Here is a 24,823-nt window from a genome sequence, read left to right as displayed (position 1 = left end):
CTATTACCAAATCAGAAAGAAAATTACAGTAGTTTTTTTAAATATTCACTCTCAAAATAACAAGACTTACTTTCGTGACACCAAATGTCATCCACAATGGAGAAGAAGCCAGCACATTATCTTGCTAAATAGCCTCTAATTTAAATCAATGAAGAGCACGTCTTCTCAGAAGAAAACGAGTTTAAGTGAATCTAAGAGAAATTCTGTATGTCAAATCAGGAGATTATTTCATAAAGCAGACAGATACTGTACTCTTCCTGTGTCAGCATTCCCACCCCCCGCTGCCCCAAGGCATTTCATTCTCTCTCCTTGATGCATTAACAATGAAGCTTTGCCAACACAACCCAAAAGCAGATTTACTGGAGAAAAATACCAGTTTCCAACTTATGATGTGAATTTAACATATTGCTTTCAATTAAGTTTCCACAGTATAATCCCAACTCAAATCACATAATTGGTAGTATTTAACATGGAGTTAAGTATGAATGAATTTACTTTTGAAAATTCTGCTCGTAAAATTCCTCACGCTTTAACACCAAGAACCCTCTACATAGCAACAGTAGCAAACCTCAAGCGATAGTCTTTATCCTAGTCCTCTTCAATTAACTGGCCCACTCCCACAGCCTAGCTTGAGTATCTGCTACAGCACCATTTTGTCACCAGTTTATGAAAAATTACTTTCCCTACCTTAAATTAATAGTATCCTCCTTCCTGAAGGCTCTGGAACAAATCCCGACTCAACCTATTGCCAAGCATTGAAAAACTTCTATGTAGACGGTGTTCAAAGCTACATTGTCATACTATTCAGCATGTCGATTATGATCCCATAATAAATTATGTATGTCTCATTATACAATCATGCCTGAGTTGCAATTCAATAGAATCATCCTGTTTAAAGCTACCCGTCACACTTGTGACTGCACATTTCTACCACTAGATGGAACCCGAGGTCCTGCACTGATGTACTTAGCGGGAATTTCATTTAGTTCTGACTTTGTGGGCACCACAGGCATACATCATAATTATGCATTTAACCACACAAAATATATACTATTCTAAAAATGGTGAAGTGAAACAAAGTATTTAAGAAATCTCAAAATAGCACAGTTTAAAATTAAATATTGCAAATCTGAAATAAAAACTAGACCATAAGGAATAGGAACAGGAGTACACTATTCTGCCCTTGAGCCTGTGCCTGATGCGACATTGCCCACCTCCTCTTTCCTGTCTTTTCACAAGCATCCTCGATTACCCTCCTGATCAAGACTCTAACAGAAAATGCTGAAAGAATTCCGAGCGGACAGCAACTGAAAAAACAGGTAACATCTCCGGTTCATCACCTTTCAGTTCTGATGAAAGGCCATCAACCCAAAATGTTAAAATTCTCCGAGCACACATGTTACCGAACTCCTGTGCATTTCCTGCATTCTGTTTTTGTTATAGTTTAAAGAAAGATTCAAAATCATAAGGCTGCTCATACAGAAACAACTACACCATTTAAATTATTCTCGCCACAAACACCGGGATTAGTTCATGCCTTATTTTCCATTACTATTTATAAAGGAAACAGCCAGACTGAAAAATCCTTATCAAAAGGGCTGCTACAGCAATCAACAAAAGTTAACAGGAAACAAACTTCAGGTTGTTGCAGCAAGAGAGAAACTTGCTGAATTTTACTCATTAATGTTAGAAATTGATGTTTTTCCCCTTTTGAATGGTGCAGAGATGTGCTGCGAGGGGCTTTACTGCGTGCATGAACAGTAAAGAAACAATGGTTCACTTGTATTCTGCAACAAAACCGCCGAGAACATATTGGCCTATTTACACAAACAGAGGCTCACACAAGAAGGCTGTAATAAACCAATGACTGCATGGCAACACTCGCTAACTTCACAGAAAAGAAAGACTATATCAATGCAGTGGATGGACTTCTTTCCCTGCTTTGTATAAACGAAAGCAACAGCATGAGTCAACAAACACTCAGCAGTTAATTATTCACAAAACTGAGACTTAACAATTCAGCCTTGAAAACTTAACCTTTAGGTGTCTTTTAAAAGAACAGGTTCATGTGGCACATTCCAACACCAGTCCCACAAACTCTGTCAACTTGAAAGTTCGTCAGTTTGATGCTAGTGGCAGGTATCACACAAAGGCCAGTCACTGCCCACAAAGGGTTGAGTATGGCTATAAAGCTGTAAGGGACAACTGCAAACAGGAACCCATGTGTCTTTTAGATGGAATTTCTTCACCACTGTCAGACACTGGCTATCATTTTTTCAAGCTGCAACCAAGCAGAGCCATCAGAACATATGAACAAATTTCACAGGCACGAGACCAAGTTAGGCTTTACACTAAACATAAACAAATTTCATGACAGATCCTCAGGAACAGTTTGCTATCAGAAACCTAAAAGCTGCATTGTGCATTATTTCATACAACAGCAGTTGTTACAGCACTGCTCATGGCTTCTTAATTCAATCTTGTGAAGTAAATTAGGCGAATTCTCAACTTTTAATCAGCCACACTATCTTGCAATTGTAGACCACGGCAATAGGGAGCAGATCTCAAGATTTGGTCAACTGGGGATAGATCACACTGCAGAGAAACTGTTGGGAAAGGGACAAAAACAACTGAAGCATCAGGTTAACATAAACAAGAAATATTTTAAGAGTCTCTGGATTTTCCTTTGCTGTTCCCCCTCCTAGTTCCGCCTGTAGCGGAAACGAACTTTGAGTATGTTGCTGATTGTCAGGACAATACAGGTACGGAATAAACTGCCAACTTCCCTCTGTGGCAGCTCTACCGGCTACTTGCTTCAGTCTGTGTAACTCTGTGGCCAAGATCAAGTCCTCTTTACAAGTGCAGTTACTTCCTACCCTGAACCACACAGCCAGCAGAGTGAGGCATCGTCACAGAGCAAACATTAAATTAGGATTCAAACAATCTTTTATTTCACCTCTGTCATATCTTACTGGTGGGAGAAGGGACATCAGGCAATGTGCAGGAATCAGTGAGAATATATGGGGGGACCTAGGGAGATAAAATCATTAAGCCTTGGGTGCTTCAGTGATTGAGTTTTCAGAGCAGAAATAACTCAAGCTTCTCATCTTAGACTCAATAATGACCCTAGCCAGTTCTCAAAGAAGTTATCCATCCTTACGATATAAAATAGACCTTCAATTCAGCGATGTTCTAATAAAAAAGTACAGTTATATATTGAGCTTTTATTTTGTTCTGTAAAACAGTTGTTTACGCGGGTACAGGAATAAAGCTTCACTGAGCAACACAGTCTTAAACCATTTGAAATTCAAGCCTTGGCTCAGCGAGAGTGAGGTTCTCGTATCTCAGTTTGCAATCAACCCAACTATTAACATGTCTACAGGACTGCTGGCAAGGTCACCACCAAGTCAGCCAATACAAGTAAATGCCTTAAATCCTGGGAGTCTGCATGTGCCCAAGTATTTACACGCACTTCAGGATGCTGCTGGCTTTCTTTCGGAAATACTCAAGTTAACCATTTGAAAGATCACTGAATGAGGAGTAGTTGCAGCTCTACATTATGGATACAACATGGGTGGGTAGGTGAAAGAAAATAATGTTGACAGGGTGGGAAAGGAGAATAACATGGTGGGGGCAGAAGTCTTGAGAATAATTTAGGAGGAGAAAGGAAGGAGAATAAAATGTTAAGGAACAATTGCTGCACTTCAGATTTTTAGAACGTTTTGACTTTTCCTTAGGGATAATACAATTGGGCTGGTGGAAGGGAATCTGCAGATTTACACCTTAGAGAATAGATAGTTTGACAAACATTTAACATTTTCATCACCTCATTGGACTTTAGACATTCACAGAATAATGCTGTCATTTAGAGAAGCAGGCAGTCAACCTGAGCATAGCCAGCTCCCACAGCACTGAGTTCAATGACCAGATATTTCCCAAATGGATGCTTTGATGAGGGAATAAATAATGACCTGCACAACGAAATAATCCAACCTTCAAATGAAAGGCCAAAACTCATGGTGAATACTTGGAAGCCGGGATACAGGTGAACACACAATTTGAAGCTGGCAACACTTAATTATGGGCAGCCCTCAAAACAATTCCTCTACCAAGACTTCCAATGAGAAGTTGGCTTCTGCATTAATTCAACAAATGCGGAGTTTAACCACACCAAGTTGTTTGTGCCTCTATTCCAGGTCCCAACTGCTCATACTTTTTGGCTGGAAGCTGGACTCATCCTCTAGAGATGATACAATGCTGCAGGTCCTGTGTGTGGCACCTCAACTGTTCCTGCAGTTAAGTCAGAACATGGTCATAGTATAGATGGAGGCTAAGATATATCCTACAAGTACTGTAAAGCAACTCACTGCAACCACTAAGGTTTAAGTGGCAACAATATTCTACACTAAAGTCTGATGGCTGGCTAACTTTAAGCCGTTCAATTCTTCACCTCGAAACAATCCCCACTATTTCATGGTAAAGCATCTCAGTTTTCCCTCAACATTACAAGAAATCAATATTTAGCCTACTTCCTTCATAGTTCAAATAGATATGGAGAGGACATTTCACATGCTCATGAATATCCTGTTGATGGCTCATTATTCCACAAACCTCAATATGGGAGCAATCCACCTTGGTATTTAATCACCCACCTCAACTCAAAAGGTATGTTCGATGAAGTTAAACGCACCAAGGTGGATTTAGTTTAATGGACGAGACAGAGCCATAAAAAAGCAAGTTTAGGGATGGCAGATTGGGGGGGCGGCAATGATACGTGTTGAAGAGGCAGAAGTTTTGAAGGTTGTTCATAAAAAAGGTGGAAAGTCAGGAAGTTTAAATTAAGGTTAAGCATACAGGAGCAAGGCTATTGAACAAAGAATGGTAATTTTCAGAAAAGAGTGATAACTTAAGCAGACCAAAAAGTTAGATTGTGACCAAAGTATCAATAAGTAACTGTAACTGTCTTTCAAATTTGTTCAAAAGCTATATAACACATCTCTTTTTTACCAATTCCATATAGGCCTGAGCTTGGGTTTGTCTCACTTAAAAAAATGTGTTCTATTATTCTATTAAATGAACAAGTGCCTCCTTTAAAAATATAACAACAAAAACCAAGTTGACCGTTAACATCTTTAACTTTGTTCTGTTGGTTTTTGAAGTTAGTGTTTTATTAGCCAGAGCAGGTAATATCAATCTACAGATCATGCAAAGTTGCCAAACCCAGCAATCAGTAAGCTACAACTGCAACCAGTGTTAGATCATCTCTGAACTGAGAACTCTGAAATCCTGTAGGAGGGTAATACCTGAAACGTTAACTGCTCCTTTCCTCCAGATGCTGCCTGGCCTGCTGTGTTCTTCTAGCCTCGTTTGTCTACCAGCATCCAGCATCTGCAGTTCTCTCGTCTCTAATTCTGTCTGAACTTGACTTTAAAACTCAAACTAGTTTCCAAGTCATTTGTTTTCTCTAATCTTTTCCATTCCCAAAAATCTTCTAAATTGGCATTTCCTCCACTTCTGATCTCCTTCCCCATTGCCACTTTATTATTGCTCCATGCCTGGTGGTTACAACTTTGGCGACCCTAACACTGGAATTCCCTCTTTAAATCTCATCACATCTTTTGTTCCTGTTAAGATGCTTCTGAAAATCTAGCATTTTGACTGTATCTTTGGTCATTGGTCCTAATGTGTCAGGTATTTCATCTGGAACGGGTGTTCTAAATTGTACAGTAAGCTTTTTAGCAGTTCAACAACCAGAATTCGATACTCCTAGTGTGAATCGTAACACTACTGACTGGAAGCTGTATGGAAGTTACTTGGAACCTGAAGATTTGCTAGGCCATCTTGGTATTACTTGGCCAATTTCCTGTCAAGATGCAGTAATCCTTTTTGTACATTGTTGTATTGCTATTTTTAATTTTTCCAAGAAGTGGACAATAAACCAATTCTGCCATCATGGCATTCAATAAACCAGAGAAAAGCCAAAGAAGCACAAACATCGTGTGTTGATACTACAAAATTCAAAACTGACATCTGTAGAGTTAGAGTTATTGAGAAGGGCTGCATTCGAAAGGTTTTGGTGAAGAAGTACAACTGTTGCTCATCCACGATATACATCATCAGGAGTCACAAAAACGAACTGTTTACATTTCTTTGCTCCTTCATAATCAAACAAGGCTGCTAAAGGTTACCGTACACGCATCAGAGTTAGAGCACCTGGATAGAGTCTTATCAGAATGGTTTTATTGAAATAGAGGGGGCTATTATCATGAGCCCATAGCTCATTGAAAAAAAAAACAAAAAAAATCCAAGAAATGGAACTGACCAAACTGGTGTTCAATTTCTAATGAAAGGCTTTCATGTTTTAAACTTCTTCATTGTATTACAAGTTCAAATTTATCCAGTGAACAGTCATCCATGACGCTGCAGAAAAGTACTGTTTCAAACAAATTAATTTGTAAATAACTTCTCTCACTCAAAGTTATAATGCAGACAGAACTGGTTTCTGTAGTGATATTTGCTGAATTCTACACCAACAGGTGACAGCAAAACTGGTTCTACTGGTTATTAAAACAGGATTATGGAGCTTGTGTATGCTAATACTTCAGGATTGAATAAAGTAAAGCCTTTGACTGTTACAAAATTTAAGCTTTTGAGTAACTTGCAAGGCATCACATAGCTATTTGCAATTTACCATGCCCACGGTAATACATAGACAAAAAAATTGCCGAGAACGCTTTCACGTTTTTGCATCTGCAGTGAATGTAAATTTGGAGAAATAAACCAGAAGACAGTGAAGTGATACTATTGCTCGACAATTGTTGAACTCATCCCCAAGACTCCAAGTTAGTGAATAATTATTCTTTTTAAAAAACAAATTTCCTGTCTTCCAACATAGACCAGATGTCAGAGTATGAAATGTTAATCAGTCATGAAGACACTATGCAGAACTTACAACCTGTTCATAGCAAAATATGCAATCTTTTTCAACAAAGCCTCTGCTTGTAAATCAGTGAAAAGAGCAAAATTAACGAGGATCTGGAGAAAATTGTTATTCGTGTGACATTTGCATAAGGTTCCTCTAACAAAGATGTTGAAAGACTTAATGCAAAATTTTAATTCAATTCATCCCACCTTTATTCTTTGATAGGATATGGCCATCACCAGCAAGTGTTCAACCCCAAATACCCTTTAGCTGATTGAGATGGCCAAGCAAGCTAGATGGCAGTTAAAAGTCAACCACATTGTGGATCTGGGGTCACATACAGGCTAGACCCAGGTAAAGATCGCAATTATCCTTCCCTGAAACAACACACTGTTTTGCAACAATTTGTGGTTTTCATTAGAAAAGTTATTTTTTCGTATAAGTAGCAAAAGTTCATTAGTCAAATCAAATTTTACCTACTGTGTTGGAATTCGAACCCACATCCCAGAATGTTAACCAGAGTCTCTGGATTACTAATTTTTGACAAACCACAACACTGCTACTATATAAAATCCTCCCAATCAATCAAAATAATTTCATTATCTCAGTTTACCCAGTTTGCTGCGTATCCTTTATTGAATAATTTAAAATTAATCATTTCCTTTCGCAGCAACATTTCACACCAGGGCTGCTGGCCTCACCAGTCCCATTTCCTGCCCTTGATATGTGCCATTGTGTGCACATTAGCCTTCTCTCCACCACCACCCAAGCCCAACACCATGACTACTTACACGCATGCATCCACTTTCCTCCATCCAAAAGCTGGTCCACCCGCAAGGTTCCCATTTTTTTCTCCAACCACACCCTTTATGAGTACTCACCCAAGAGCCTACACCTCTCAAAATCACCCCAAAGCAAGGGTCCCTGCACGACCTTTTATTCCCACATTCACCCTCACCTTGTCTCTTCACCAGCCCTCCATCCCTTACTTACCCACACCCTCCCAACCTTCTGTCCTCCATGCACACACAAGTCCCTGCAAACATCCTTCCTCATAGGTTCCTGCACCTTGCTTACTGTCCTTCCCAGCATGGGCAAAAACAGGTTCCTCCCCTTTCTCATTCTCCTATCCCCCTCCTACACATCCCATTTCCCATTCCTCCCACCACACCCACACGTCCAGTTCCTCCCTTTTCTACCTCTCTACACAGCACACCAATGTTCTTCCACACCCTACCTATCACGTAGTTCCACTGTTTCTCCCCCACTCTAATACCCATGCACCTCACATGCAGTCCCAGTCCTCCCCACCCACAAACCCAGTCCCTGTCCTCCTAGGCCCGACCTGACATCCAAACACATGTGATTGCACATTAGCCCTTGTCCCCAACACCTTCCCCACCTCCACTCCAGGCATAGGCAGTCCCTTCCCTCCTCTCACCACTCTACATATGGTTTCCACCACCCCATCACTGTACTCATATCAGTGCGCAAACAAATTTCCCCCTCCCCATAGTTTTCGTCTCTACACATTCCCATCCCCTGCACCCTTCTGTGATGTCCCTTTTGCCTCCTCTCTTCCCCACCCACCCCTCTATTCCCCTTGCTTGTGCAGTTTCTGCTTTCCCCACCCATCCAACCCCTCAAGCACAGGCACAACTCCACACCTCACCCTTTATTCACAGGCATACTCTCACAGGTCCCTGAACCTCCTGTGGCCCTCCCCCTTCAAGCAAGCTCTCAGAGGTATCCACATCTCCCTCACCTCCCCATCTGCTTACACACACGTCTCTGCACCGCACTTCCCTCTGCATTTGGCCTACACACCTAGATCACACATGCAAACAGCTCCCTTTGCCCTGCCTGTATAATTCTCAAAATCCACTTCACATACACATCACTTTGTTCCACCCCACACTTTACAGATGCACTCATCCTACCTTTTCTGACATTACTGATATCTAACTTGTACACTCTTACAGGCCAGCTTTAAAAATAGAATCCTCTGGAAAATAAGCCTGAAGATATGGAGCTGTCTTAGGGAACGTACTCAAAACTTCGTGGTTCTCATGGAAGTGTAAAAGCAGTGACACAAATTCAGTCATGCCAGGAATTCCTCAACAGCTTTACAACAGCACTGTTCTAACTCAACTCGTTAAATCTAAAGCCCCCAGTCTCAAGGAGTTATGAACAGACATGTTTAAAAAAAAACAAAATTTGAAACCTGCATTTCCAAATATGCTAAGATATTTAATTATCAAAAACACTAAACTAGTACCGCCCTTAGGCTGGAGGATTAAAAAGGGAAAGAATTGCCCCAGCACATCCTGTCATCAGGCCAGGTTTCTAATTTTCCTTACTTTGCATTTTTGAATAAAAGTACCAACCATTAATTTAGCCAGTAGACAGCCATCCAACACCAAAAACAGCTTTTCAAATAAAAGTACATATTTATTACTGCAGCTTAAAGGGCTATTAATTCCCCTTCAACAGGATCGGGCCAAATAAAATTAAATTTTAACTTTGTTTCAAAGAAAAAAATGTGCAAAGGTGTGTACTATAAAGCAAGAGGACGCTGGCTCAGCTATCAAATGGGTCGAATTTGCCATGAAGGGCAATGTAGTATAATGGGTTATGTCGAACAGTGATAGGAGAGGGTATTATTCACCACAAGAAATACAATGCTTCAAAAGCAAGGTGAAGTTATAGTAGGATGCTTCTTAAATAAAGTTATGTTTTCCGTACCACAGCAGATCCTGTAAATACTCTTCTGGAGCACGAGACCAAAAATATATTTTGCAGCTCCAGGCATCCTCAATTGAATTAAGTAGGGAAAAGGAACACAGGGAACATGCAATCATGAGACAAAAGGGAAGGGAGAGGATGTGAAATAAGTAATTATCATCTCAGACTGTAGTTCTACGTTTTCTTGAGCAATAATTTCATTTGTTTTTAAGAGGTCCCGGGACAGTCTGTTACATTAACTGGTGCACAGAATAGGCAAGGGAGCAGTAGCATATTTAAAAGCTGGATCCATGGTGGTTTATTCCCCCCATGCCTCTACCAAGGTATAGAGAGAGAAATCAAAGAATCAATGTACATATAACTCATACCAGAGGCCAGCATCCTCTTGCTTTATAGTGCACTCCTTTGCACATTTTTTTTGTTTCAAACAAAGTTAAGGTTTAATTTTATTGGGCCCAATCCTGTTCAAGGGAAATTAATAGCCCCCATGTGTTGAACACCAAACGCTGCATGTGGCTTTGTGACACCACAGACAAAACTGAAGTCTGGCTATAAGAGGTTGGTTGTTTTGACTTTGATGGGTGGTGGGAGAAAAGGGTGAAATACTTCCAGAGGCCAGTGTTCCGTAACCAAGTCACCCTTTATTTACACGTGCAGAGTCCTTGACACTGATCCAGCTCCCTCAGAGCAGACTCTCCACGAACAGGATGTCTGACACTCATGTTCTTATCCATTGGCAAGGGCTCCCTGATCGGGGCTGTTAATCTGGTCCAAATCAGGGAACTCATTCTATGAGGTCCACCTGGCTGACCTCCTTGGAATCACTAAAGAGGGAAATAAGAGTAGGAGAGGGAGAGAGTAAGAAATTGGTGGGACTGCACCAGGGAAATAATCCACATCACTGAGTGACTTCAAGTGTAACTAATGTCAGAACAAGACACTAAGACACAGGAATAGTTCATGTCTCTCAAGAGACTGGTCAAGCATCTGCATAGTCAATGTTGCAACTATTGCACCATCATTCAATGTATTGCAGTAAACTCCCTTTGGGTATATCAAGTGGCTGAATAAATCAATACTTTCACAACCATTACCAACAGAACGCAGAACAACAACATGAAGGACAGTTATGAAGCACAGCACTCCCAAAAATGCCTGGGGTTGGGGGGGGGGATGTTGGCGATGTTTGGCATACAGCTATTAAAATAGAAGAGGAGATGTCAAAATTTTAACAGCCACTTGAGGTGCTATTACATGTTTGAACAGCAGCAGTCCATGATTTGTCAAAGGTATTGGTCTCTCTGCAACTCAAATTGCTAGAGATCATGTCTTGGATGAGTAATACTTTTACTGAAGTGCTTTTGAAAAGGCAGTTTATTTGCTCCTCATCCTCCCCGCCACCTCCCACCCTGCCCAGCTTTTGTTTGCACTTGACATATTCTGACATGTACGTACTGTGATATGCCTTGCAACAGGTGTCATTGGTGTGCTCTAGGAAGATGAACGTACCCAAGAATTTTTAGTAGCAATAACAGCCACTTCAACAACATTTCTACTCTCACTTTCCTATTTTCGGAAAAAAGGGAAGTAAACAAGTACAGTACAAACCATAGATTTGTCCAGAACCTAAAAATATTTTACAAGTAAACTACTAATGTTGAAGCTGCACCATGAAAAATCTCATGTGGCTAGATGGTACAATTAACGTAATAACAACAAAAGCATGGAATGGATGCAATACTGAAGAAAACTTAGTCCACTCTTGGATAGATACAGGGTAAGTAATACTTACAGATGTAACACTGGTTCGAACCAGTGCTTATTTAGCCACTGAGCGAAGTGAACATTTTAAGCTACAAGTTTTCGATATTCCGTCATCCAAGTGCAGTAGCAGTGTGCTTAAATCTACAAAATGTAATGGCATAATTCACAAAGATTCCTGAGACAGCACATTTCAAACCCATGGTACCTACCACTTAGAAGGAAAAGGGTACATAGATATTTTGGAATGCCACGACCTGCAAGATCCCCTCCAAACCAAAACCATCCTGACCTGGAACTGTATTGCTGCTCCTTCACTGTCACTGGTCAAAATCTTGGTACACCCACACTAACAATATTGCAGGCTACCTGCATCACATGCACTGCAGCAATTTAAGGCAGAAGCTCACCAACATCAAGGGGCTATTACGAATTGGCAACAAATGCTGGCTTAGCCTCCATTCTGTGAAATAAAAACTCAAAGAACAATGTTCCACCTGCTTGGAATGCCATCACTATAATTGGAACTCTACAATCAAATCTCAATATTGAAGACTTCAAAAGGAGGCCCCACTCTGCCGTTTGGCTGTTTTCAGTGAGTGAGCGAGCACACCGCAGTCTCGACCACCTGTGGCTTCACCCTGGTACACATGAAAGCCAGCCATGAAATTTCCAATGCTTCATACTAAAATGCCAAAGTATCACCAATATAGAGCACTGATCACTACACACTTAGTAACTTTCTCAATCTATTTGACTTAAAGGCCTAAGGCTCTTCAATTGTCATCTTGCAGATTTAGTCTTTTTAAATTCACAAGAGGCTCAAAAGTGTGAAAATGTAAGGTCATAGCTGAAAAAGGAGGAAAAAAAAACAAACCTGTATGCTAAACCCCTTAAAAAGGAGTCAAAGAGCTTGCAAGAGGCCAAGTACTTTTATGTTCAGAACAAGAATAGAGCCAAGTTATAAGGAAAAACAATTTTTTTTGTAACAAAGTGGAAGCTTATCATCAATAACTAAATCTCGTAACAGATCTTAAATGGCATGCTGAACAACAGGAATAGTGACACACTTTGTGCACACCACAACCTACAAAGCAAAACTGACAAAAACAACTGACAAACTACATGAGTCATTGCTTTATTGGCTCTATAATAAACATGCCTTTGAATTTAAAAGAAAATCCTCCTTTATTCTAATCTGTAGAAAGGAAGCATCACAAAATATCAGCATACTAGACCAGTTTTTAAAAAAATGGGACTGGCTGACAAAGGGGTTTCTGAAGAAAAATGCACACTGCAGTTTACAGCCGGTTTTTAATTATCATTCTTAACACCACAAATTAGTTCTCTACAGAAATAAAAAATGGTTTCTCACAAAAGTACAATTGTTTGCCAAGGTCAAAAAGACTAAACTGTGCCCATTACAATATTGCAAACAAGGCCAAATATTACAGATGCCTTGAGAAATATAGAATACAAATATATGTAGAACATAGAACATTACAGCGCAGTACAGGCCCTTCGGCCCTCGATGTTGCGCCAACCTGTCTGAAGCCCATCTAACCTAAACTATTCCATTATCATCCATATGTTTATCCAATGACCATTTAAATGCCCTTAAAGTTGGCGAGTCTACTACTGTTGCAGGCAGGGCATTCCATGCCCTTACTACTCTGAGTAAAGAACCTACCTCTGACATCTGTCCTATATCTATCACCCCTCAATTTAAAGCTATGTCCCCTCGTGCGAGCCGTCACCATCCGAGGAAAAAGGCTCCCACTGTCCACCCTATCTAATCCTCTGATCATCTTGTATGTCTCTATCAAGTCACCTCTTAACCATCTTCTCTCTAACGAAAACAGCCTCAAGACCCTCAGCCTTTCCTCATAAGACCTTCCCTCCATACCAGGCAACATCCTGGTAAATCTCCTCTGCACCCTTTCCAATGCTTCCACGTATTTCCTATAATGCGGTGACCAGAACTGTACGCAATACTCCAAGTGCGGCCGCACCAGAGTTTTGTACAGCTGCAACATGACCTCATGGCTCCGAAACTCAATCCCTCTACCAATAAAACCTAACACACCGTACGCCTTCCTAACAACGCTATCAACCCGGGTGGCAACTTTCATTGATCTATGCACATGGACACCGAGATCTCTCTGCTCATTCACACTACCAAGAATCTTACCATTAGCCCAGTACTCTCTATTCCTGTTACTCCTTCCAAAGTGAATCACCTCACACTTTTCCGCATTAAACTCCATTTGCCACCTCTCAGCCCAGCTCTGCAGCTTATCTATGTCCCTCTGTAACCTGCAACATCCTTCCGCACTATCCACAACTCCACCGACTTTGGTGTCATCCGCAAATTTACTAACCCATCCTTCTACGCCCTCATCCAGGTCATTTATAAAAATGACGAACAGCAGTGGCCAAAAAACAGATCCTTGAGGTACACCACTAGTAACTGAACTCCAGGATGAACATTTCCCATCAACCACCACCCTCTGTCTTCTTACAGCTAGCCAATTTCTGATCCAAACCGCTAAATCACCCTCAATCCCATGCCTCTGTATTTTCTGCAATAGCCTACCATGGGGAACCTTATCAAACGCTTTACTGAAATCCATATACACCACATCAACCGCTTTACCCTCATCCACCTGTTTGTGAGGCACGACCTACCCTTCACAAAACCGTGTTGACTATCCCTAATCAAATTATTCCTTTCTAGATGATTATAAATCCTATCTCTTATAATCCTTTCCAACACTTTACCCACAACCGAAGTAAGGCTCACTGGTCTATAATTACCAGGGTTGTCTCTACTCCCCTTCTTGAACAAGGGGACAACATTTGCTAGTCTCCAGTCTTCTGGCACTATTCCTGAAGACAATGACGACATAAAGATCAAAGCCAAAGGCTCTGCAATCTCCTCTCTAGCTTCCCAGAGAATCCTAGGATAAATCCCATCCGGCCCAGGGGACTTATCTATTTTCACACCTTCCAGAATTGCTAACACCTCCTCCTTATGAACCTCAATCCCATCCAGTCTAATAGCCTGTATCTCAGTATTCTCCTCGACAACATTGTCTTTTTCGTGTGAATACTGACGAAAAATATTCATTTAGCACTTCTCCTATCTCTTCCGACGCCACGCACAACTTCCCAATACTGTCCTTGACTGGCCCTAATCTTACTCTAGTCATTCTTTTATTCCTGACATACCTATAGAAAGCTTTAGGGTTTTCCTTGATCCTACCTGCTAAAGACTTCTCATGTCCCCTCCTGGCTCTTCTTAGCTCTCTCTTTAGGTCCTTCCTGGCTAACTTGTAACTCTCAAGCGCCCTAACTGAGCCTTCACGCCTCATCTCTACAGAAGCCTCCTTCTTCCTCTTGACAAGAGATTCAACTTCTCTAGTAAACCACGGTTCCCTCGCTCGACCACTTCCTCCCTGCCTGACAGGTACATACTTCTCAAGGACACGCAGTAGCTGTTCCTTGAACAAGCTCCACATTTCAATTGTGCCCAGCCCCTGCAGTTTCCTTCTCCATCCTATGCATCCTAAATCTTGCCTCATAATTGCCTTTCCCCCAGCTATAACTCTTGCCCTGCGGTATATACCTATCCCTTTCCATCGCTAAAGTAAACGTAACCGAATTGTGGTCACTATCACCAAACGGCTCACCTACCTCCAAATCTAACACCTGGCCTGGTTCATTACCCAGTACCAAATCCAATGTGGCCTCGCCTCTTGTTGGCCTATCTACATACTGTGTCAGGAAACCCTCCTGCACACATTGGACAAAAACTGACCCATCTAAAGTACTCGATCTATAGCGTTTCCAGTCAATATTTGGAAAGTTAAAGTCCCCCATAACAACTACCCTGTTACTTTCGCTCCTATCCAGAATCATCTTTGCAATCTTTTCCTCTACATCCCTGGAACTTTTCGGAGGCCTATAGAAAACTCCCAACAGGGTGACCTCTCCTTTCCTGGTTCTAACCTCAGCCCATACTACCTCAGTGGACGAGTTGTCATCAAACGTCCTTTCTGCCACCGTAATACTGTCCTTGACTAACAATGCCACACCTCCCCCTCTTTTACCACCTTCCCTGATCTTACTGAAACATCTAAACCCCGGAACCTGCAACAACCATTCCTGTCCCTGCTCTATCCATGTCTCCGAAATGGCCACAACATCGAAGTCCCAGGTACCAACCCATGCTGCAAGTTCACCCACCTTATTCCGGATGCTCCTGGCATTGAAGTAGACACACTTCAAACCACCTTCTTGCCTGCCGGTACACTCCTGCGACCTTGAAACCTTATTTATGACCTCACTACTCTCAACCTCCTGTACACTGGAGCTACAATTCAGGTTCCCATCCCCCTGCTGAATTAGTTTAAACCCTCCCGTAGAGCATTAGCAAATTTCCCCCCCAGGATATTGGTACCCCTCTGGTTCAGGTGTAGACCATCCCATTTGTAGAGGTCCCACCTACCCCAGAATGAGCCCCAATTATCCAGGTATCTGAATCCCTCCCTCCTGCACCATCCCTGTAGCCACGTGTTCAACTGCTCTCTCTCCCTATTCCTCGCCTCGCTAGCACGTGGCACGGGTAATAAACCAGAGATAACAACTCTGTTTGTTCTAGCTCTAAGCTTCCACCCTAGCTCCTTGAAATTCTGCCTTACGTCCCCATCCCTTTTCCTACCTATGTCGTTGGTGCCTTTGTGGACCACGACTTGGGGCTGCTCCCCCTCCCCCTTAAGGATCCGAGACATCACGGACCCTGGCACCTGGGAGGCAACACACCAACCACGAGTCTCTCTCGTTCCCACAAAATCTCCTATCTGTCCCCCTAACTATGGAGTCCCCAATGACTAATGCTCTCCTCCTCTCCACCCTTCCCTTCTGAGCAACAGGGACAGACTCTGTGCCAGAGACCTGTACCCCATGGCTTACCCCTGGTAAGTCCCCCCCCCCAACAGTATCCAAAACGGTATACTTGTTTGAGGGGAACGGCCACAGGGGATCCCTGCACTGTCTGCCTGTTCCCTTTCCGTCCCCTGACTGTAACCCATCTACTTTTTTCCTGTACCTGAGGTGTGACTACCTGCCTGTAACTCCTCTCAATTACCCCCTCAGCCTCCCGAATGATCCGAAGTTCATCCAGCTCCAGCTCCAGTTCCCCAACACTGTTTGAGGAGCTGGAGTTGGGTGCACTTCCCGCAGATCAAGTCAGTGGGGACACTAGTGGTGACCCTTACCTCCCATATTCTACAGGAGGAGCATACAACTGCCCTAACATCCATTCCCACTGTTCTGAATTCCCAAACAGACAAATAAAAAAAACTAGTCGCCTTTTTAAATCAGCGCTCAGAACCTTTTTTTTTGGTTAGAGGAGGAGGATGGGTGGGAGACACTACCTAGGTAGTGTTTCGGGTAAAGTTAAAATATTTTAAAATGGGAGAATTGATGCAGTTAAACAAATTGACTGGTGTCATAAATCAGGAAGGAAGTGTATGCACACATGTATATCCTAAAAAACATGGTGTGCACAAACAGAAGCAGAATCATTAGCATTAAAAAGTGAGGCTGCTAAAACAAGCATTAGTCACACTGCCACCAAGTAGCTTTACCTGTTGTACATGACCTGACTTACAGCATTTGCCAACAAAAAGACCAAATGAACATTATCAAAATTACTAAAAATTTCTCTTCCCTCAAAAAATTCACAACCTTTACACAATATAGTCTCTGCAATTACTAAGTGGGTGTCTGCATTATTAGACTTTCAACACCTGCAAGAAGTTGGTCAGCCTACTACCAGCGTCTGTCTGGAAGCTACATTTTAAAATGTGAACCTATCCAAACATAAATAGCGTCTATCTTAGAGAGGGTGCCCGCCCTTTCCATTCTTGGAAAGCTGATGAAACAAAATCAGAATTTTAAACCCCCAATCCATCTCACAAATGGGACAGAGATTGGGGTGGGAGTTGCACCCATTACTATCTCCTTATTACTTTTACAAAGCAGCAAATTAGGCACACGAGGGGTGCCCACCCCAGGCAGTCAAGGACCTACTTCACAAATGAAAGTTACAGCCCCTCAATATCATTGATGCAATTTCAGTCTAGAAAATGTCAGAAGGGTGAAACCAAAGCCATCTATAAGGTGGACAAGAAAAAATTTGCTGGAGTAACTCAGCAGGTCTGGCAGCATCTTTGGAGACAGAAAAAGAGATAATGTTTCATGTTCAGTATGACTCTGCAGCAGGAGTGTTTTTATTTCAGGATTTCCAGCATTCACAGTATTTTACTTTTAATGCAAAATGTGGATAACTAGTCTTAAAAGGATGCTGAAAATTTTGTCTCTCTCCCACCAAAGCCACAAGAGTTTCCGAAGATTTCTTTGCAGAGCAGCTGCGAGTGGTCATCAGTGCCCAAAAAGGAATTCCTCAGCCACTGACACGAGCCTCTCTTTCTGTAGTATCATGATGCACTGTGAACACCTATCCAGCCACCCATCCTCAACACTTACCTTACGCTTGCATTCCCCTGCTCCAACTCAATCTCTGCCACTACCCCATAGAAGTCATTCCTGTAATGATATTATGACTTTACTGTATTTTGTCCTTTTTTTGTGATAAGCAGTCTGCTCAAAGCTAATAGAGTAAACAGTTTGAGGCCTTGCAGCTTTTTTCAGAGAAAAAGTTAAAAATAAAAGCAGCCTGAATGGGTGTGGTCAAGCTCCCACAGAACCAGGATTTCTAGTTTTTTTAGCTTTCTGCAGTTGTTGGGGTCTTGAAGTTGGATTTGGAAGCTGTTATTCCTTGCTCTGTTACAGCTAAAAGCTGGGGTTCTCTTCCTGCTGCCAGATTTGCATGCAAGACAATCTATTTTACTGAATTTGCCTTTACAAAGGCTGTGTTTATGGGATGTTACTATATTGGAACAGTTAATTTGTAGCAGTTAATATATCTATTATTGTGTTGAGCATTTTGGAGTTACAGTGAAGCCAATTTTTGTCGTCTATTTTGACACTACAGTGTTTATTTTATCACTTTGTGAATGGTGCTTGACTTATGGGTAAAACACATTCATGGTTGTATCTAAGCTTTGCAGCTGAAAACATTATTTAAGTACAAGGCTGAAGCTGAGAAAAAAAGTATTGATCAATGTGTTAACCACCAAAAAGAATATTACCTTTTTAAGCAATGTTCACACTGGATGACAGTGTCAAATTCTCCAAGATTAGGTTTATCGTAGTTGAATGTAAAGCTCCCAGTATTCTAGGCCAACCACCTTTCCTTAGTTTCATCTTCATTATGGCATCCACTACTGAATTAATAGAGTTTCCTTTTCCACTGCTCACCCAGAGTACCAGTTACCTTGAAACTTCTCAAAATCACCAACTATAATAAATTCTAATGCAGCATATATGGTGACCAAGAGCTCAATATATGTATTCACAGACGCTCTCTCCAATCTCAATTTTCACAAAATATTTAATTAAGCACTACTCCAGTCTATAAATGAGGTTAACAGAATAGCTTAGCACATTAAACATTGAGAGACATCAACTGAGGATGTGTCATATGTAGTGTCAAATTAAAGCACTAAGAGACTTCAACACAACCAGACACAAATCCAAGATTATAAAAACACATTTAAAGCACTACTGTATTTTTAGATTAATGCCAATTAATACTGAACCAGTTCAGGATTTTTAAAAATGTAGCCAAATCCTGATATTTACAATAAAGAGCAGCAGCAGACACATAGGCCTGAAACCGAAGCAGCTGGAAAAGCTCATCAGATCTGGCAGCATCTGTGAAGAAAAATCAGGGTTAACATTTCGGGTCCAGTTCTGGGGAAGGTCACCGGATCCGAAATGTTAACTCTGATTTTTCTTCAGAGATGCTGCCAGACCTGCTGGGCTTTTCCAGCAGATTCTGTTTTTGCTCCTGATATACAGCATCGACAGTACTTTTGGTTTTTACATAGGCATGGCAGGCTGAATAGACCATTAATTCTTTTAAGATTCTAAATACAGTAATAATTACAAATGCTGAGCTGTGCAAACCTCAAGTTCACAACTTGAAACACCCTAAGCCCTAGACAGAATTTTGAAATTTCTTCTTTAAACGAAGAATTGCACCTTGCATTTAATTTACTTACAAGATTGAATCTCAAGTGTCACCAATTATGGAACACGATGTGCTGCTTTACATTCACCACAGGGCTCTTGAAGTTTTGGTAGTGCTGGCATTCTCAAGAAAGTCTCAGAACCTAGGAAAAGAGGAAGAAAATCCAAAACATGTAGAAAACACTATAACCAAGCATATTCAGAAGTATAGTAGTTACAACTGATAAGTTTGTTTTTTAAAAGCATGAGAGCCACATTTGGGATCTTAAAAGTCTAAACAGTGGTGAATTAAGCTTTTTATCCAATGTGGATGCAACTTATCTGAAATAATTATTTTACAAATAAAAAAAAAAAGAAGTGTCCCTGGTCATTCTATCCCATAGCTGAAAGAACCACCTTAATTGCTCAATTTTGACCAGTGTCATGATTTAGTTGAAGCAAAAAGAGTCACTAAGATAAAACCTGAAAATAAAAATAAAGCTGGCAAAGGCCAATTTATTTTAAATCAGAAGGTAAATGCAGTCACTATTTCAGCTAAAATAGTTTAGGTTAAAAAAAAGCAAAAATAAAAGACAGTGAGGAGTCAAAGATATCTCAAATGAGGAAGATATGATGTGTCCAGGTAAACTGCAGGGTTAAGATAAGCATTTGCTTTCACCCACCCCTTTGTCAATATTTTCTGTAACCAGTTGTGAAGGCCAAGGAACAGGTGGCTTTTACACAGTGCATTCCAGGTCAAAAAACCCTGTGAACATACTTCTTTGCTTAACCTCTTCACCAGAGTGCTGTAGGATTAGCTTCCCCATGTTTTGGGAGCATTCAAACCCATACATTAGGTGTGCTTCAACAAAACTCAAGGTTTACACTTTGTGCCAAAAATCAATATTTTTGCATAAATTCTCTTCTGGTGACAATGATGACACATTTCACAATAGCTGTGTGAAATTTAGAACATATGAAGAGACACATGTCTTAACAGCTCGATTTAAGTAATAAAATGAACTACTGTTTTGGGACCACCAATCATTGTAGTTCACTGGCTCTCATTTAGTCACAGCATGTCACTTGTGCTGTTAAGTGATTGATTCAGTAGTGTGTTATTCCAACCGTAATAGTTTCCTGACTATGTTTTTTTCTGTTCCAAGAACATCAACAGGCTTGGAACCAAAGTGTCAAAAAATATCAAACAATCTAAATTCTTTGTGAGATGAGGCAAAATTTATTTTAAAAAAAGAGAGACAATTTTTCACTTTGATTAATTGAAATGTTTCATTCAACGAGAGAAAAGTTATGATTCAAACATATCATTAACAATGCTGGGATTCAGTTGGACATGTAGTTTGCTGCTATGTCCGTCCTGGCTGTGATAAAAACAGAAACAATAGAATATGTACTTCTATTCCAGTTAAGGCAGCACCAATGTCACACTCCCTTATATTCCATTTCCACAACTTTTCAATTCCTACCCCAAACGCCTCTATCATTTTATGAAACGTTTTAAAGCCTTGCTGCAATAGCACTTGAGGTTGAATGATGTCAAATGAGAACTATTTATAAGAATGGCAGATTTGCAGATGCTTCAAAGCTAATTTTGAGTGAAATTCCAACTTGAACTCCACTTGAGAGTCTTAATACCGCGATTTTCAGAGATAGAGTTGAAATCTTAAATTGTGGTTCGAGTGTTCTAATCTGGGATATAAAGTCGCTTCAGGATCTCAGACAAGGTCTTGGGCTGTTATGCTAGAGTAAAATAACAGTGAAAACCTGAACTGTATACTAACATCCTCCAGACATGGTCTAACATGAGATTTACAAGTAATGATTGTTAATTTTTTTCAAAAAAATTAACAATGATTATTAAAGAAAGTAGCATGTTGTTACACCGGAGGGTAAGAGATATAAAAACTTTAAATAAGCAAAATCTTTTTAGATAAAGAGGATCAAGTGTACTCATTAGTAAAAGTTAGACAAGGTAATATGGAAGAGGCAGAGGAGAAAACGATCTTCACTTTACAAACTCCTCCAGGGCATTTTCAATACAAGGTTAGAGAGATAAATTGGAAAACAGTTGTTTAAGGAGTATTTCTACAATAAAGATCAGCTCCACATTACAAATGACAGCATTAAATAGAGTGGAGACGTTGTCAAGTTCAGTACATATTCAGATTCTCTGGAAGACTAAGGCTGGCTGTGTCATATAGCCAGTCTACAAACTACTCCCTTCAAATAACATCACTATTTTATATGGAATCTTCCTTTTATATCCACTAAAGCAGATTAGCAGCACAACTACATTATGGAAACGTTTCAGTTACTCTGAACTCAAGAAAATCATCAATAACTTATCCAGACATTCCCCCATGTCATGATAGATCCAGCCTATAAGAGCTTTCTTAATGAAGACATCAGTCTGCTCCAACCTGCAAAGATACGTTATCCAACTGAAGTGCCACTAAGAACACAAATGCTCATTTTTGTTATCAGTACAGAACTTTGAAACCTGCCTCCAAAGATGATTGGGGGCATCTGATACTTTACTCACCAAGACGACAGTTCAGTGGTCAGCAAAGTAATACTTTATCAATACATAAATTTAGAGAGAGGAACAGGAGGATGGATTGGAATATTCCTGCTGCCATTTCCTTAATTCTAAGTCTTGATATCATTATTCCATGAAACCAGTGCTGAAAATTTATTGGGAAACAATAAAGTCAAGCATCAAGGATAATGCAATTGTAAAGATGCGATTATAACAAAAACTTGTTACACCGTCCAGTAAATGAAACAGTACAAATGAAACAAAGTAAAAAAGGTAATTTAGCAGTGTAAGCATTTCAACTGATGTACAGGTCACTGCATCTAGGAGAGGGACAGTGGGGAATACCCACATAAAAATAAAGACCAGTCATGGCATATGATTCTGTATAACTCATATCAGAAGATTAAATACAATTTGTCAGCTTTACAAGATAGAATGATTAGTGCACAGTTGACCTCTTTTGGAGTTTCTGCCCAATGAGCAAGAGACAGAATATAATAGATTTACTTCAAAGCAGTAGATAGGATGTGACAGAACGGACAATCTTGCTCCAGACTACATTAACAAACACACCAAGCTGCACTGCAACAGAGACAATGCTCCCTGTTTCTTTCATTCTTAAACCTCACAGTTTTGTTCTTCAAATAAATAGTGTTGTGGCCAGCATAGAAGAAAAATAATGCTCTCCCCTTAACATCGCCGGTCAGGAGAAGGGTAACAATTTATATTTTTTGGAGCATATATTTGGTTTGAATCAAACAGTTCATTAAAATACAGAGATGCCAAAAACAATAGAGAATTATGAAGTCTGCACCTACCTATTTTTGAAGGCCACTGAAGTATAAATATATAGTGTGCATTTAGAGATAATTGTCCCAATTTGTAAGAAATTAAAACAAAACATTTGCCTTATTTCCAAGTACCTGTGTGGGAGGTAGTGTGGGAAATACTAATATACACTCTGAACAAATACCAATATTTTCCAGGGGTCCCCTGCTATCTCTTCATTCAAGGAGAACAAAAGAAAACAGCGCCATTTTAAAACACAATTTAACGTGAGGAAGTTAGATCAGTGAGTGAACAATAGTGAAATTGGATACCCTCAACAGCCCTCAGCAATTACTGCTAGGTACAAGGGCCCATTAGGAAATACAGAAGTGTATGAAAAATTTGGCAGAAAGTTTACTCAAAGGTGGAATGAAGTTCTTAATATTTTGCTGGGAAAAGAAGGAATGATTTTAGTTTATGCCTATTGTAGCTGTTAAAAACAAATTCAAACATCACATTTAAATGCCAAAAAAGAAAAAAAAGAGAAAAGCTAACACCATATAAGGCTTCACTGGAAGTGAACAGAATTACCTAGAACACAGGCCCAGATGTGAAAATGTCTCTCAGCTTCAGCAAGTTTAGGGGATTAATCTCAGCCTGAAATATACCATTTAAGATTTACAGGGCATGGGAGTCAATATACCCTTAATCTCTGGTCTGTATTGCCTTGGTAATTATCTTTTCAGCCTCCCTGGGTAACGATAGACCTACATTTTTATTAGCTAAACAGTGAAGCAAATAGGTACTATTCTTGACTTTGGTTCCTTTTATTCTATTCATCAGCCAAGAAGCGGAGTATGCAGCCTGCTTCCAGGAATCTGCCACTTAAAGAACTTCTACATTGACAGAGGTTGTACTATTAGATATTCACCTGTCAGAATGGAGTTGCCAAAACAAAGCCTTTGATAATGTGATCAAGCCGCACTTGCTCACTCAAAAACTCAGTTTGTTCTGCCAGAGCCACTCAGCTCTCATTACAGGCTTGATCTAAACATGGACAACAGAGGCAAAGTCCTGAGATGAGAGGAGACTGACTGTCCTTACATCAAGGTAACACTCAATGTTGTATCAAGAAGCCCTAGCAAAACTGAAGGCAATGGGAATAGAGGGAAACTTTACACTGGCTGCAGTCATATCTAGCACAAGGAGGAAGATTGTTGTGGTCATCTCAGATCCAGTATCTCTCTGCAGGAGTTCCTCAGGGTAGTGTCTTCAGCCCAACCATCTTCAGCTGCTTCATCATTTACCATCCCTCCATCATAAAGGTCAGAAGTAGGGGTGTTTGCTGAGGATTGCATAATGTTCAGTATCATTTACAACTCCTCAGATACTGAAGCAGTTATATCCAAGACCTAGATAATGTCCAGGTTTGCACTGACAGATAGCAAACAACACTTGCATCACATCACTGCCAGGCAATGAACATATCAATCAAGATAGAATCTAGCCATTGTTCCTTGACATTCAAATAGTATTACCATCACCAAACAGCCCACTAACAAAATTCTGGGGGCCAACACTGACCAGAAACTGAGTGAGACAGCCATATTAAACACTGTGGCTACAAGAGCAGGCCAGAAGGAATTCTGTGGCAAGCTTTTCAAGGCACAAGCCAAAAGTGTGATGGTATACTCCACCTGCCTGAATATCAAGAAGCTCAACAGCGTCAAGGTGGAGGGAGACTGCTTGACGGGCATCCATTGACCACCTTCACCACAAATGCACAGTAGCAGTGTGTAGGACATCTACAGAATGCACTGCAGTAACTCACCAAGGCTCCTTTGACAGCATCTTCCAAACTATAAACACGTGCCATCCAGAAATACAAAGGGTAGCAGATGCAGCAAACACCACCACCTGCAAATTTC

The 24,823-nt window shown here is 40.6% G+C and overlaps 2 protein-coding genes across 2 annotated transcripts in view; one reads left to right on the top strand and one right to left on the bottom strand.

Annotated features, from left to right (window-relative positions):
- The window catches only part of LOC109924783 (mitogen-activated protein kinase kinase kinase 10-like), a 285,189-nt gene that overhangs the window by 87,306 nt on the left and 173,060 nt on the right, over positions 1-24,823 (top strand). The gene's annotated exons all lie outside the window — the stretch shown is intronic.
- LOC109935467 (signal-induced proliferation-associated 1 like 3) overlaps positions 1-24,823 on the bottom strand; it is a 180,972-nt gene that overhangs the window by 82,783 nt on the left and 73,366 nt on the right. Inside the window, exon 2 of the mRNA XM_048618382.1 lies at positions 19,621-19,731. The gene's annotated coding sequence lies outside the window, so the exon portion shown is untranslated. The remainder of the gene's footprint in view (positions 1-19,620; positions 19,732-24,823) is intronic.

The sequence above is a fragment of the Rhincodon typus genome, chromosome 39, assembly GCF_021869965.1.
Source record: "Rhincodon typus isolate 14 chromosome 39, sRhiTyp1.1, whole genome shotgun sequence".
In the NCBI taxonomy this organism is placed as follows: domain Eukaryota; kingdom Metazoa; phylum Chordata; class Chondrichthyes; order Orectolobiformes; family Rhincodontidae; genus Rhincodon; species Rhincodon typus.
Note: the sequence above shows the minus strand (reverse complement) of the source record. Positions and strands in the feature narration are given on the sequence as shown.